The sequence below is a fragment of the Chenopodium album genome, chromosome 22 (genome assembly GCF_948465745.1).
Source record: "Chenopodium album chromosome 22, dcCheAlbu1.1, whole genome shotgun sequence".
Taxonomy (NCBI): Eukaryota; Viridiplantae; Streptophyta; class Magnoliopsida; order Caryophyllales; family Amaranthaceae; genus Chenopodium; species Chenopodium album.
In genome coordinates this window covers 25,560,577-25,575,377 of record NC_137855.1, presented here as the reverse complement: position 1 = coordinate 25,575,377, position 14,801 = coordinate 25,560,577, and the positions used below count along the sequence as shown (strand labels likewise).

General features: G+C 36.8%; 1 non-coding gene across 1 annotated transcript; it reads left to right on the top strand.

Moving 5' to 3' along the window:
- Positions 1 to 270: 270 nt before the first annotated feature.
- LOC145606462 (small nucleolar RNA R71) lies at positions 271 to 375 on the top strand. The gene has a single exon (XR_014105330.1). It is a non-coding gene; the product is annotated as a small nucleolar RNA R71 (small nucleolar RNA).
- Positions 376 to 14,801: the final 14,426 nt, after the last annotated feature.

Sequence of the window (14,801 nt, the reverse complement as noted above, 5' to 3'; positions counted from 1 at the left end):
AGGTCCATGATATGTCCGTCCATTCGGACGATAGGGGTAAGTCGTCCCTGGCAAAAACGACCGGCCCCACCTCGACTCCGAATGTCGAGGTAGTTTAAAAATCTGACTGGCTTAATGCCAATCACTCGACCAGTGACATTGCTGGCCGTTCGGGAAATGAGGGGGACGCCCCACCGCCGCCCCCTCCCTTCAATCTCTCTCCTCCAAGTTTCTCAACTGGTTAGCTATTCCTTCCCTTTTTCTTGTACGTCTTGGTTTACTTGTACATTGTATTCATGGTGAGGACACGCTTGCACCAACTCTTTGAACCTCTCCCAAGCTTCATTAAGGCTCTAATCCGCTTCTTAGTCAAATGATGCAATCTTCCTTCAAATCTCGGCGGTCTTTTCCTCGGAAATGAACCTCTTCAAGAATGCCTTAACTACCTCCCTCCAAGATGTGAGTGAGTTAGGCTTCACTTGCTTTAACCACTTCTTTGCTCTACCCGAAAGAGATTGTCGAAATAGATGCATCCGGATGTATTATTAAGAAACTTGGTTGGTTTGAATCATGGCACATAGTTCAAGGAATCTATCAAGGTGCTCTATGGGGTCTTCACTTGTAGAACCCAAAAATTGCTCCCATTGAACCATTCTTGTATATTGGGGATGAATTGTGAAGTTAGTTTTCGTGACGGGTAACAAAATCCTACCCGTGAGCTCAAAATCCTCCGGATTTCCGAACTCACGAAATAAAACATCATCCTCTTATCCCACCATTGATTCACTTTGCGAACTAGAAGAGTAAGAATCACTCCCACTATCAATTATAGTACCAAGTTCTACTATCAATTTGATTTTAAAAGGTTTTCAACGAAGAGTTATTGATTTTGAAAAGCTATTAATATGAGATTTTATTCTCAAGTATTTATTTAAAAGGTATTGATTTTGAAAGCATGTGAAAGGAGTTTGAATTATATTGGAATTATTGGATGTTAAAAGGATTTATTATTGAACCATTGAAATATTATTATTAATGCTTTATAAGCATGTTGGTAATCCCACTATGCGGATTTGGTTTATTGATAAGACTATGGACTTTGTATGACCTAGTCTTTCCTCAAGAATAGCCTTGTAATATAAGGAGACTAGCTTGGGGGTGTGCACATTTGGGTGAGGAATTGAATTTAAAGAAATTGGTTCAAAAAGGAATTGGATTTTTAAAGGAATTGGTTTATCAATATTTTACATGTTAAATCATTGGAATTGGTTTTGAATCATGAGTTTTGGAATTATTGGATTATTTATTGGAAATTGGTTTTAAAACTTGTTTGCGAATAAATTGAGTTTACATTATCCTGCACTTATCGTACTTAGCATATTTTGCTAATCCGTATTTCCTATTTGTTTTTGTTCGCCCTGTTTAGCGTAATGTTAAGCAGTGTTGACTATTTTCAGGTGGAGTCATGAATGAGCATATGGGAGTCCCGGGATTTGCTTCACCTAGTTTAGGAATGTTGGTCTTGTGTTTATTTTAAGTACTCATAACAATGTTACTATTTTCATAAGTATTAATAAAAGAAAGTTCTTCACCAAAAAAAACAAAATAAAAGAAACTTGAGTTTCCGCTGCAAGTTTTTGTTATTGAGTTAAGTATTTTGAGTAGCCTTGCGTAATCACGCCGCAGTAACACGCCCAAGTCTATCTCTACGGTATAATTATACGTATTATACTATATTTCCGTAGAGGGAGATTTGGGGGTGTTACAAAGTGGTATCAGTTTTAACGGTCCTAAAAAGATTATAATTGGTTTAATAATAAAAATGGTGGGTAGACTTAAGAAGGGCATATAGGATAAATAGAGTTTTGCATTTGTGTGAGCGTCAAAAGCTTTATTTTTACTTAAAAACTATTTTCCTATTTTTGGAAAGATGAAGGAGAAAAGGATTCTTGAGTTCTCTACGGAGGCCTATAATGGGTATGTCTCTCTGTCTAGGAAGGGCTCACCTCAACGTCGTAGGTAACTTTCCTGGGAGACGCGGGCTTGACCGTCCTTTAATCTTTATTTATGTACATATTTATTATTTTCGAAAATAAAAATAATTGAAATTATTTGAACTTGAGTATGCGAACATGTGTGCATTAAAGTTGGTGTTAAAACACCTTAGAGTATGGTCTAGAGGTCCGAATTTTTGAGTTATTGCCCATGGTTGGGTGATCTTGAGTATGCTTGGTTTATCATTGAGTTATGAATTGCTTAATGCAAATGGAATTTATGAGTTGAGTTGCTTATGTGAAACACCATAGAATTGATAATTTATATGTGTAAACAAGATAAAAATGATTGATAATGGGAGGAAGGAATTCTTTGATTTTTTTTATTACTGGAAAGGTGAAGGGATTAATACATGTTAATTAACCACCCTTGTTCTACCTCTTATTGAGAAGTTTGACCTTGAAGTGTTACTCAACCACCATGGCTATTTCTATTATTTCTAACCCATTTACCTAGAGCTAAAAAGTATAAACCTTTCTTTGAGAATGAGAAGCACCATCATGAGGGAAAGTGGCCAGTAACCTTGACTCGATTCAAAAGTGATCTGTACTACCTTAAACATGACTATATATGAATCTAAGAGGAGAGTTGTGGAACCACCAAAGTTGGGGAGAACCAAACCTTGAAAGAATTTGACCAATTTCTTTACTTGAACTTCCAACTACTCTTTTGTTTATCCAAGACTTCACAAAGAGCTTGTTTCGTCTATTGATAAATCCATACCACTTTTTTTAAAGCATAAGAATTATCCTTCTCCTTCCCTTACTCCAAGTTATGAGACTCCTACCTCATGTAGGCGTCCAAGCCCAAAAGCCAATTTTCACATTATAAAGGCCCAATGTTCATATTCATATATAAAGATTACCAAGTCTAAAGTATCACCCACCTTCTCCAAAGGTCCAATATTATTTCTTCTAAGTTAGTTGTGGATGTGCTAGCCCACACTATATCCCAATTTATAACCCAATTCAAAGCTCAAGCCATACTCCAAATTACAGTGATTACAACCCAATTTACCCAGCTACAAATCCTACTACACTTGGCCCAGTTATTAAAGATTATTGAGTTAATGGTAAGGTAAACTATGATGATCAAGATTATGATCTTTCCAATAAAGACTTTGATTATGAGAATTAAGATTAAGTGGTTGAATTAATTTATATGCTTTCGATAAATGTTTTAAGTGAAGTGATTCTTGTTTCAATGTTTTTTCTATGTTTTGGAATGAATTAAGTGTTGTCATGGTGTATTCCTTTTGATTTTTAAGAATGGTATGAATAACCAGGAATTATGTCTTCAAGAATGGGAAATAAGTTCCATTAACTATGTGATAGGTGGCAAGTATTTGGATCATACGAGTTTTACATATGGTCAATATGGTTGAGTTGTTATTTTAGGATTAAAGGAGTTGGTGATTACCATGGGATAAATGAGGAGTTATTTTGGATAGTTATCATGAATATTTGGAGGGTTTGTGCTATCAAGTATTTACTAATTTTTGGAATATGATTTATGTTGAGCAAAGAAATATTATTCGTGGTATTGATGAGTTGAATTATTTCTATATAAGTGTGCAAGTAAGGTGTTTATTTTTGGGAGATACAAATTGGATATTATTGCTTTATGATTGTTTGTATCTAAAGGTGGAGAGTATTCATATTGTGTGAGGATAAGTACTATGGTGATTATTTAAAGTAAAATTGTTGATGGTTGAATCTTTGAAGAAACTTAATACAAAAGTTAGAGGATTTTGAGTCAATTTAAATGAAATGATGTATTTGAGATAATGGAATTTGTTTTAATTTGAAGTTTATTTTGAAGAAATAATAACTTGTAAAGGGATTTATTGAAGTTAATTAAAAAAAAAAGTGATTGTTTGGATGGTTACAATTAAAGGATTTTACTCTAAGGGATTGACGACAAAGTTAATTTATATGGAGAAGTTCTTAACGATGGAATAATCAATGATTGCATTGAGTTATTAATGAATTGCCTAAAAGATGAGGTATGGATTATAACAACTAGATTGAGTTTTTTTATGAATGTTTGAAACTTTATGGTGTTCCTTACTGGGCTTGATGATTGTTGATGAATGAGAATATAATTGATTTATTAAGGTGTTGGTCGAGTTATGGGGACGTAACTCTTTTTAAGGGGGGTAGAGGGCGATAGAGTTTCGCGCGTTTGCTCTTCGAGTCATTTTTGATTAATTTTCGAGTCTTTCTTGAGTTTGTCAAGAGTCTCGAGTCAAGTAGGATGTGCATGAACCAATAATTTCAAAACGATTTTCGTTTCTTTTGGCTAAGTTTCGGGTCGAAACTTATTTTAAGGGGGGTACAAGGTAATACCCCGTATTTTCGTAATTAATTAATTAAGGATTATTTTATAAAAAGGGTACTTTAGTAAATTTATTTTTTGGAGCCAAAATAATATTTGAATTTTGGCGCCAAAAGCATTTTGAAAACTAATCATTATTTTGGATAGGATTTATTATCCATAAATCTTATTTTAAAAACCGGATTATTTACATATTTTGGAAATTTTAATTTAAGAAAAATAATATTTTATAAATTAATTATTATGGCCAAAAATTCCCATTTATTTAGCTAGAAAATTTCGATTTTCTATGTATAGAAAATATGATTTTTTTAGTTAATTATTGGTGAATAGTTGGTATTTTAATTAATTAATTATTTATTTAATTATTCTATATTATTTACACAATTATTTTTATTCCTTAAACCGAGCAAAATCTTCCTAAATACTAGATGTTCCTTAATTCTAATTCTCCATCTTTTTAGTATCCAATCATCATATTCTCTTGCCTTTTGTTCCTCTTGATTATTCCCCAAGTAAGTTTAATTTCCTTATTCTAGCTTGGGGGTGTGCACATTTGGGTGAGGAATTGAATTTAAAGAAATTGGTTCAAAAAGGAATTGGATTTTTAAAGGAATTGGTTTATCAATATTTTACATGTTAAATCATTGGAATTGGTTTTGAATCATGAGTTTTGGAATTATTGGATTATTTATTGGAAATTGGTTTTAAAACATGTTTGCGAATAAATTGAGTTTACATTATCCTGCACTTATCGTACTTAGCATATTTTGCTAATCCGTATTTCCTATTTGTTTTGGTTCGCCTTGTTTAGCGTAATGTTAAGCAGTGTTGACTATTTTCAGGTGGAGTCATGAATGAGCATATGAGAGTCCCGGGATTTGCTTCACCTAGTTTAGGAATGTTGGTCTTGTGTTTATTTTGAGTACTCATAACAATGTTACTATTTTCATAAGTATTAATAAAAGAAAGTTGAGTTTCCGCTGCAAGTTTTTGTTATTGAGTTAAGTATTTTGAGTAGCCTTGCGTAATCACGCGGCGGTAACACGCCCAAGTCTATCTCTACGGTATAATTGATGGGAAGGAGAACGGTAGGTCGTTGGGCTACCACCCCACCCAATCAAACAAAATTTGTAACTTAACAAACCCATATTTAGTGTAGTGGTAAGTCAAGGTCGAACCCAAAGGAATGGAGGTCGAATGCACGATGCCTAAGTTAAGTTATTCCGAAGTCTAGAAGGGGTTTATGGTAGAAACTAAGGCTAAACTAGGCGATGCAAAAGGCTTGTACTAAATGAATGCTAAGGCACTAGGGGAATGGATCCACATGCATCAACGATGAAGTTCAATCAAGTTGGGGAATTAACCAATCAAGTCAAGCAATGTGAGGGAAAACCGATATTGCAACCAAGAGAGTACATCAAGCTATTCTCCTAGAGGTCTAATTAGCGTCAACTACATCAAACACTAGCTAGGAAACATCAAAAAATATCTCAATCGAGTAAATGTAAGCCACAAATCAATGGTCCGTATCAATGTGAACTCACAATGCAATCTAGTGTGAATAACAAGGGTGATCAAGCCTAATCAAGCACACACATGCACAAAATCAATCAACCAATCACATTATCAACTCAATAAATTTCCCCCAAATTAATCTCAATTCATCATCAATACATGCTTCACCACTACCCTAGCAAATAAACTACTCACAATCCATAAAGAACATCAAAATCAAAGCTAAACTAATCATCATTCTCAAATTCATCAATTGAAACCAACAAATTCAATCAAATCAATCAAACTATCAATTAACCAAATCAAACAACAATACTAATGAAATCAAACATTGAATTGCATTAAAGAGTAAAGAATCCTTACAAACTTGATAGAAATAAAATCAAATGAAGCAATCTTCAATCATCAATCATCAAACCCACACTTTCTCTCTCTAAAAATGCTAAGAACTAATGATTTCTCTCTCTCAAATCTAATCTAATCTAAATCTTACTAATGAAGATCTAATCTTCTCTTTATAAATGGAAAGAAATAACTAACAATCCCAAGAGGAAGTTGGGAAAGACGTCCAAGAATAGACCCATGTCGGTGCGGGCGCTCGAAGGAGAGAGAATGGTGCGCACGGGAGCACACCCAGACAGGTGCGCCCGCACGCACCTGGTGTGCGGCCGCACACGACAGATGTGCGGCCGCACACTCCTCTAGTGCGCCCGCACAACTCTGCTGCTTCCTTCTTTCTTCTTTGTCCTAGCTCACGAGGTGCACACATCCTAGATGATGGTGATGGAGGACAAGGTAGGCAGGAAATTCCTTGAATTTCTTGAAGGATAAAAGCCATGAGGAAAGCATAAACAAGACCTTGAAGCATGCTCCTTGAACCTCCCTTTGACTTGAAACTTCTTGCACAAGCTTTAGGCATGGAAATCAATGGAAAACTATGGAAAGGAAACTTGGGAATCCTTGGACAATCAATCACAACCTACAAACAAAGGATAAAAAGCAAGTAAAAGGGAAAAATAGCAAGTAAACTAGAAAAAGCATGAAATAGAGAAACTAACTACAAAAATCATAAAATGAAGAAAACAAGAATAAAACTAAGGAAAACTGAAGAAAAGAGAGATAAAATGAAATAGAAATCATCCAAAAAGGAACCAAATGAGTGCCATAAATGTCACTCATCAATAATTATATGTATTATACTATATTTCCGTAGAGGGAGATTTGGGGGTGTTACGACGGATTTGTTATAGAGTTCGGTTGATTTCTTGGTCGTTGTGATGTGTGGGTGGTCCTTGAGATCTTCTAAGCATTCACTAAAGCTAAGCAAACAATTATCAATTACAAGTATGATAAAACAAAACAAAACAAAAAAAGAAAGCGATTAAAATTACTGTAACAAAAGCAAAATTAGACCTAAACAAGCCGCTTCCCTAGGAACGGCGCCAAAATTCGATCGGGCTAGGATAGGTCGTTAAACTACTAACCCTAATCAAATTAACTATTTATAAAACCTATACCTCACACTAAACTAGTTAGTGCCAAGCAAGGGTCGATCCACTGAGGAAGCTTTCTCATTTAATATCACAATCACCATGCAAAGTAAAAAAGGGGTATATTTTGTTGGAATTTGGAATGTAGACACTAGAACTATAAATAAACAAGAAAAAGGGTGATTAAAGCAAGGTATAACAACTATAGGGATTAGGAGGTTTCAAACAAGATTAGAAAGAAGGAAAACAATGATAAGTATCATGATTAACATGCCAAAGAATATAAAATTCTACCAAAACAATTCATTTTCATGCAATAGTTTAGGCAAACCAATGAAAGTAGTTTAAGCTAATTAGGATCATTGTCATGCATCCCATTAGGCACAAGCTAGCCAAGAGAATAAAGGGGCACAATACATGGAACTCCATTTTAACAACTCATTCTCATGCAATCATTAAAATAGAGGTGATCTAAATCTAGTTTAAATCATTTTCATGCATTTAAACTAGAAGGCAATCAAATAAAGTGCTACAATAATCTCAAGCCAATAAAAATCATATATTTCATCAATTTAAGGCATGTAATCAATCCACTATCATTATTCATCCATCATTCAATACATATTTTACACCCCCTTCCCCTAGCTAAGAGATTATTTAGCCTAGAAAAGGGGGACTAGACATGATAGCAAAACTAAATGAAAGCACAAGAAACATGAAAGCAAACATGATCAAAAACAATGGAAATACCAAAAATATATTGATCCACAAAATATAAAGAAATAAACAACTAGAATGCAAATAAACAAAGCTAAGAGAAAGGATTAAAGATTACTAAGGAGAAAATAATAGAAAGATTAAATCTGGCAAAGTTGCTTGATAGATTGAAATGAAACTTGAACCAAAGTTGCTTACAAGGAGATAACTTGAGTAATACTACACTTTCTCTCTCTAAGATTAGGTTTAACTGTTTCTAAGATAATGCTAGATGATCCACTAATTCACCCTACGACCTATATATATAGGTCCACTAAAAAGAAACAAAGATTCGAATTAAAAAACTGAAACCCAGCGGTGCGCGCCCGCACAGTTGCCATGCGTGCGCCCTCTCCGATCTCTGTGAGCCCGCAGATCTGTGGGTACGGAGAAATTAGACCCATGGATGCGCGCCTTCTCCCAACTACTGCGTGCTCATGAGTGATGAGTGCGCGCCCGCACACATGTTGCACATGCGACGCGCACAACTCTCTATTTTGGCTCTGCTTCTACTGCTATTTCGTGCGGGTTCTCACAGGGCTGCGCGCCCGCACAGTTCACAGGCGCGCGCCCGTGCATATGTCGCGCACAAGGCGCACAAATCCTTCTGTTTCTGTTCTGCTCCTGAGGCAATCCTGCGCGGGTTCTCACAGTGCTGCGCGGGTTCTCACAGGTGATATGGAAATGAATTGCTCTTTTTCCAATGGCGAGATTCCTACAAAACGAAAACAAACACTAGTAGAAAATAAGTGATGGGAAGCCCCAAATGGCAAGCGGTTTTAAAAATTCGCTTGCCATTTACCCAATTTTTTTAAAATAAGCCTGTAATATTAAATGGCAAGCGGTTTTGGCACGAACCGCTTGCCAATATATGTAATGGCAAGCGGTTTGGGGTTGAACCGCTTGCCATTATATATATTGGCAAGCGGTTCAACCCCAAACCGCTTGCCATTTAGAAAAAAAAGGCGGGATCACAATTCACAAACCCTAAGCCCAATAATTCCCTATCTCACGGCCTCTCTCCCCTTTCACCCCTATTCTCAGTTCGCTCTCTCTCCTCTCATTCAATCCCTCACTTTTCTCTCCTCTCTCCTCTCTCCTCTCTCCCCTCCATTATCACGCCATCTTCCATCTCTCCTTTCTCCTTCTCTTTCTCTCTCATCTCTTTCTTTCCTTTCTCACACCAAGACCCTCATTGCTGCTTGTGGGTTTTCGAGCTAATTCCGATGGTAGTCCGGTGGGTTTTCGAGCGACATCTGGTGGTAGTCCGGTGGGTTTTTGAGCCAATTCATGTGGGTTTAAATGGTGGTAGTCCGGTGGCGGTGCGTGTGGGTTTTTACGGTCGAATTTGACCATAAAAACTTTAGATCTACAGTTTTTATGGTCGAATTTGACCCATAAAACCCAAATTTAAAGCCAATTTCGATTTTTTGGTGGTATTCAAGGTATTTCCTTTATTTTGTTTTTTCAGTTTTTTGTTTTTAATTTTATTGTGATGGGTGGTTGAATTGGTTTGTTTCAGATCTATTTGTTGTTGGTGGTGGTCGTGGTGTGTGGTGGTGTTGGTCGGTGTTCTAGTGTTGGTGGGAGTTGTTGTGGGTGGACGGCTGATGGTGGGTGGTGGTGCTGGGCGGTGTTCTGGTATTGGTGGGGGTCGTGGTGGGCCGCGGTGGGCCGGTGGTGTCGGTGGTCGTGGCTGGTGGTACGAAGCAACATGAGTTTTTTTTTAATTTTTTTATTTAATAGAGCTGATTTTATTATTTGTATTAGTTTTATTACTTGTATTAATTTTTTTGATGTAAATGTAATATTACAACAAATAATTAATAAAAATATTAATGTTTTTACATATGTTTAGTTTGTATACCAATTTATGTGGAAAAAACCAAAAAAAAATTTTTATTTTTATTTTTTATTCCCATAATGGGCAGCGGTTTGGCGCCAGAACCGCTGCCCTTTCTCTAGTAATGGCAAGCCCCCTAAGCCCATGCGGTTCAAAACCGCTTGCTATTAGGGGGTTTGAACCGCTTGCTATTACGTTTATTCTACTAGTGAAAGAAAACAAGGAGAAAAGCAAACTATGAAAAGAAGAACAAAAAGGTGAGGAAAAGGGGGGCAAACAAGCTACAAGTGGGAGGAAAAACCCGTAAAATGAGCACTAAACCGTGGCATAAATGCCACTCATCAAATTCCCCCACACTTGCTTCTTGCTTGTCCTCAAGTAAGGAAAACCAAGACAAAAGACAATACAACATAACAAACACAACATGACAAGGTTTAAAAGAATCAATTAAGTACCATGGTGGGAAATGCTCCATTTGGACTCAAATATAGGGACATTAATCAAAGAATACTTACCTTTCTCAATTCAAGAGAGAAAACAGGTTTTAAGATGCTCAAGGTTGAAAGAGACAAACCTAAGCTAAGCATAGAGAACTAATGATTTCATCCTCCGCCCTAGCCCCATCCAAGACGGTCCACGTTATCTCCGCTAGCTTCAATTCATCCCCTAGTTGACTCCTCATGATTCCTCGAGGGAACCGAAAAGAATTAATTCTATGTGGAACAATGAGGTTATCCCGACATCTCAACTATGCATACTCTCTCCATAGGGTTGAAATCTATCTCCCTCCACCGTTCTTTGACCACGCCCCTCTAAAGTCCAAGGGTCTTAGTTAGGGTTGTAATGTCATGGCTCGAGGTTAAGGTTGGGAGTCAATTTGAAAAATTTGGTGGAAACTCCTAAGTGAAGGATAAGAGTGGCTATCTCTCAATAACAACATAGGAATCGAACCTAATCTCAAATTACAACCTTCAATACAAAATACATGACAACACTACACCTCTTTTCATGTTTTTCATTCCTCTTTTCATGTGGGCTATGGGACGACGACTTTCAAGACTTATATGTCTCTAAGTATGCCGCCGTACCACCTCCATCTTGTTTACAAAATGAAGAAAATGGAGCGCTTGATTAGGATCAATTTTGGGGAAGTCACAAGACTTATCGAATCTCTCCTTCGATGAACAATGGCATCAAGCTCAACTCATGGAACATCTTGAAATGGAGGCACGGTCAAAGCCTCAAGAAGAAAGTTGGTTTGTGAGTCCTACAACTAATCCAAACGAGATAGATCATCTAACTCGTTCCGGGCGAGTTTAACAAGCACCACCACCAAATGGATCTTCGACCACACAAAATCAAACTCAAGGTCAAGTACAAAATACAATGCAACTTCCTTTTGAGGTGGAAGATCCATTGGTCAAACAACTTTGCCAATCCAAGGCGAATGTTAGCATTTGGGAACTCCTAAGTACTTCTAAAGAACATAAGAATTCCCTTATGAACGCTCTAACGGCTTTGTCTGTAAGCATAGACACAACCCCTCCAGATCTCGTTAGCTTGCTTGCTAGCGAGAAATCTGACAAGTCAATCATTTTCACTATTATGATTTGCCTTCAAAAGACATTACCCACAATAATGCATTATACTTAACTGTGGGGTGCATGGGATACAACAACCCTCCAACTTTGGTAGACAATGGGCCAGTTGTAAACGTATGCCCATTGCGACTTACAAAATACTTAGGCCTTAATCCAGAAATAGATTTTCAATCAACAACACAAAGAATTAGGGCCTATGACAATTCAAGAAGATCGGTTTGTGGAACTGTTAAGCTACCAATTACCACAGGCCCAATACAAAAGATGGTTGAATTCCACGTCATGGACATAAAACCTACATTCAACCTTCTACTTGGACGTCCTTGGATACATGAGCTTGGTGCAATACCATCCTCACTATCAAGGGCTTCCTATGACTATACATACTTCTCCACTAAAAATAGCAATAAACGCTCAATCACTTTTAAAAATAAACCATGATAATGATAGAGTGGATATGAAGGGATTCATCGCAGAGCCAATCTGCATAATAGAAATGGAAGAAGACTTAGAAGAACCTTTCAAGCTTGATCCATATTCCACCCGGATAGTAAACAACATCTTACTCAAGTGTAGTTACCTTCCTGGGATGCCTTTAGGAATAGGAATGAAGAAACCTTTCTTACTTCCTATCCCAAAGAAAAGCTTCTCCTTTAGATTGAGATATAAACCAACCAAAGAAGTATTGAAGTCTCATGATGCGAAAAATAAAGCACGTAGAGATAATAACAAAAAGGGGATAGTCACTTTACACCCATCCTACCAACAAACCCTTAATGGACAATTCATTAGGGAGGGAGAAGACTACCCATGCTATGAATTTCCAGAACCATTGGATTTGGAAGGAATCAAGAAGCCTGGATTTGAAATATTTCACGATTGATTCTTCTTGGATGACTATTTTAGTATCGTTAAATCAAAGTACCAAATTCCAGGGTGCTATGATAGGAAAGCATTCAACTTGGTATTTGGACTAAAGCAAAATCATGTCGCTACAATGACCAATGAAAATGCCATCCAAGATGAAGCTTTTGACCCAACTTCATTGATCACCCCTTCTAACGAAACCTTGGAGCATGGATGGAAGAAATCTTTCAAATGGACCAATCATAAAGGCGATAAGCTGGAAATCATCACAGGCAAAGGGAGGATGTTTGATGAATCAGACGACGAATCTGTTATAGACTCTAGGGAAGCTGAAAATTTAGGCCTTGTGGCCATTACCGAGTCTTTATTTTCTAGTTCTAAGGACGAAGATCCCAAAAAGGATTCTTCTCTTAATGTACTTTCTATTGATTCTAATAATATGAGCTCTGCTTCCGAGTATATGCCTTCTTTTGAATCTTTTGAATGCTATGATAATCAACCTAATGAAGATGATAACATTAATAAGTTGGTTGAACTAATGAATGAACGAGAACAAAAGAGCCCGATCATTGAAGAAACTGAAACAATCAATATAGGAACTAGTGAAAACAAAAGAGAAGTCTAAATTGGCTTAACTCTAAATCCGGAAGAGCGATCGACCCTCATATCGACGCTCAAAGAATTCGAAGACGTGTTTGCTTGGTCATACAAGGACATGCCTGGAATAGATAAGGAAATCGCGGAACATACCATTCCCTTGAACTCTACCTCTAAACCAGTAAAACAAAAACTTCGACAACTGAAACCTGACATCGCATTAAAAATAAAAGAAGAAGTACAAACACAATTGGACACAGGTTTCATTCGCGTATGTAATTACCCAGAATAGGTATCGAACATCGTCCCAGTCCCCAATAAGGATGAACGAGTTCGCATGTGTGTCGACTTTAGGGACTTTAATATGGCTAGCCCTAAAGACGATTTTCCTCTACCACATATTGATATATTGGTAGATAACACGGCTGAACATGCAATTTTATCCTTTATGGGTGTGGATACGCAGGTTACAGCCAAATTTTAATGGCAAAAGAAGACGAAGAAAAGACATGCTTTATCACCCCTTGGGGTACGTATTGCTATACAGTCATGCCATTTGGTTTAAAAAATGCAGGAGCTACTGACCAAAGAACGGCTACGACTCTCTTGCATGATATGATGCATAAAGAAATAGAAGTGTATGTGGATGATGTGATTGTAAAGTCCAAAGATAGAATGGGACATATAAAAACTTTACGCAAATATTTCACTCGCACAAAAGATTACAATATGCGATTAAATCCACAAAAGTGCGCCTTCGGGGTAACTTCTGGCAAGTTACTCGGTTGCGTAATAAGCACTTGCGGTATTGAGATCGATCCCTCTAATATAAAGGAAATTGTTGACATGCCTCTCCCTCAAACAGAAAATTAGGGGGTTCCTTGGCAAATTGCAATACATTAGTTGATTTTTTTAACAAATTGACTATGACTTGTGAGCCAATATTTAAAAAATTGAAAAAAGAAGAAAAACATGAATGTGACGACCAATGCCAAAAGGCCTTTGAGAAAATCAAAGATTATCTCAAAAGTCCACCAATTTCACCACCAGTACCCAAACTACCTCTTAGGCTATACATTATAGCTACAACACGGCCACAGGAGCCATGTTAGCACAAAAGGTAGACAAAGTCGAGCTTGCAATATATTACATAAGTAAAAAACTCATCCATTATGAAACAAAATATAGCACTCTAGAAAAGACAAGTTTAGAATTAGTGAGGGCAACTAAAAAATTACGACATTATATGCTACCATACACCATTCATGTGATTTCTCAACGAAATCCGATAAAGTATTTGTTTGAACAACCACCTATACAAGGAAGAATATCCAAATGGTTGGTGATGTTGGCCAAATTTGAGTTAAAATATATTCCAGAAAAATCAATAAAAGGAAAAGTAATTTCCGACTTTCTAGCCCAACATCCAATTCAAACAAGTCATGCAGAAACTACTCATCTTCTAGATGAAAAGATTCTCATGACACAAGATGACAAGTGGGTAATGTACTTCGATGGTGCATCTAACAAAAAAGGATATGGCGTAGGAGTGTTACTCATAAGTCTAGAGGGAGCACAGAATCCAATCTATGAGGTTACTAATAATGCCACATAATGTGAAGCGTGCATTAATGGATTCGAAGCAGCAGCTAGCATAGGTGTGCAAAAATTAGAGGTATATGGAGATTCCAATTTGATTATAAATCATTTACTGAAAAAACGGAAAATAAAGAACTCCACAATGATATTATACTAAGC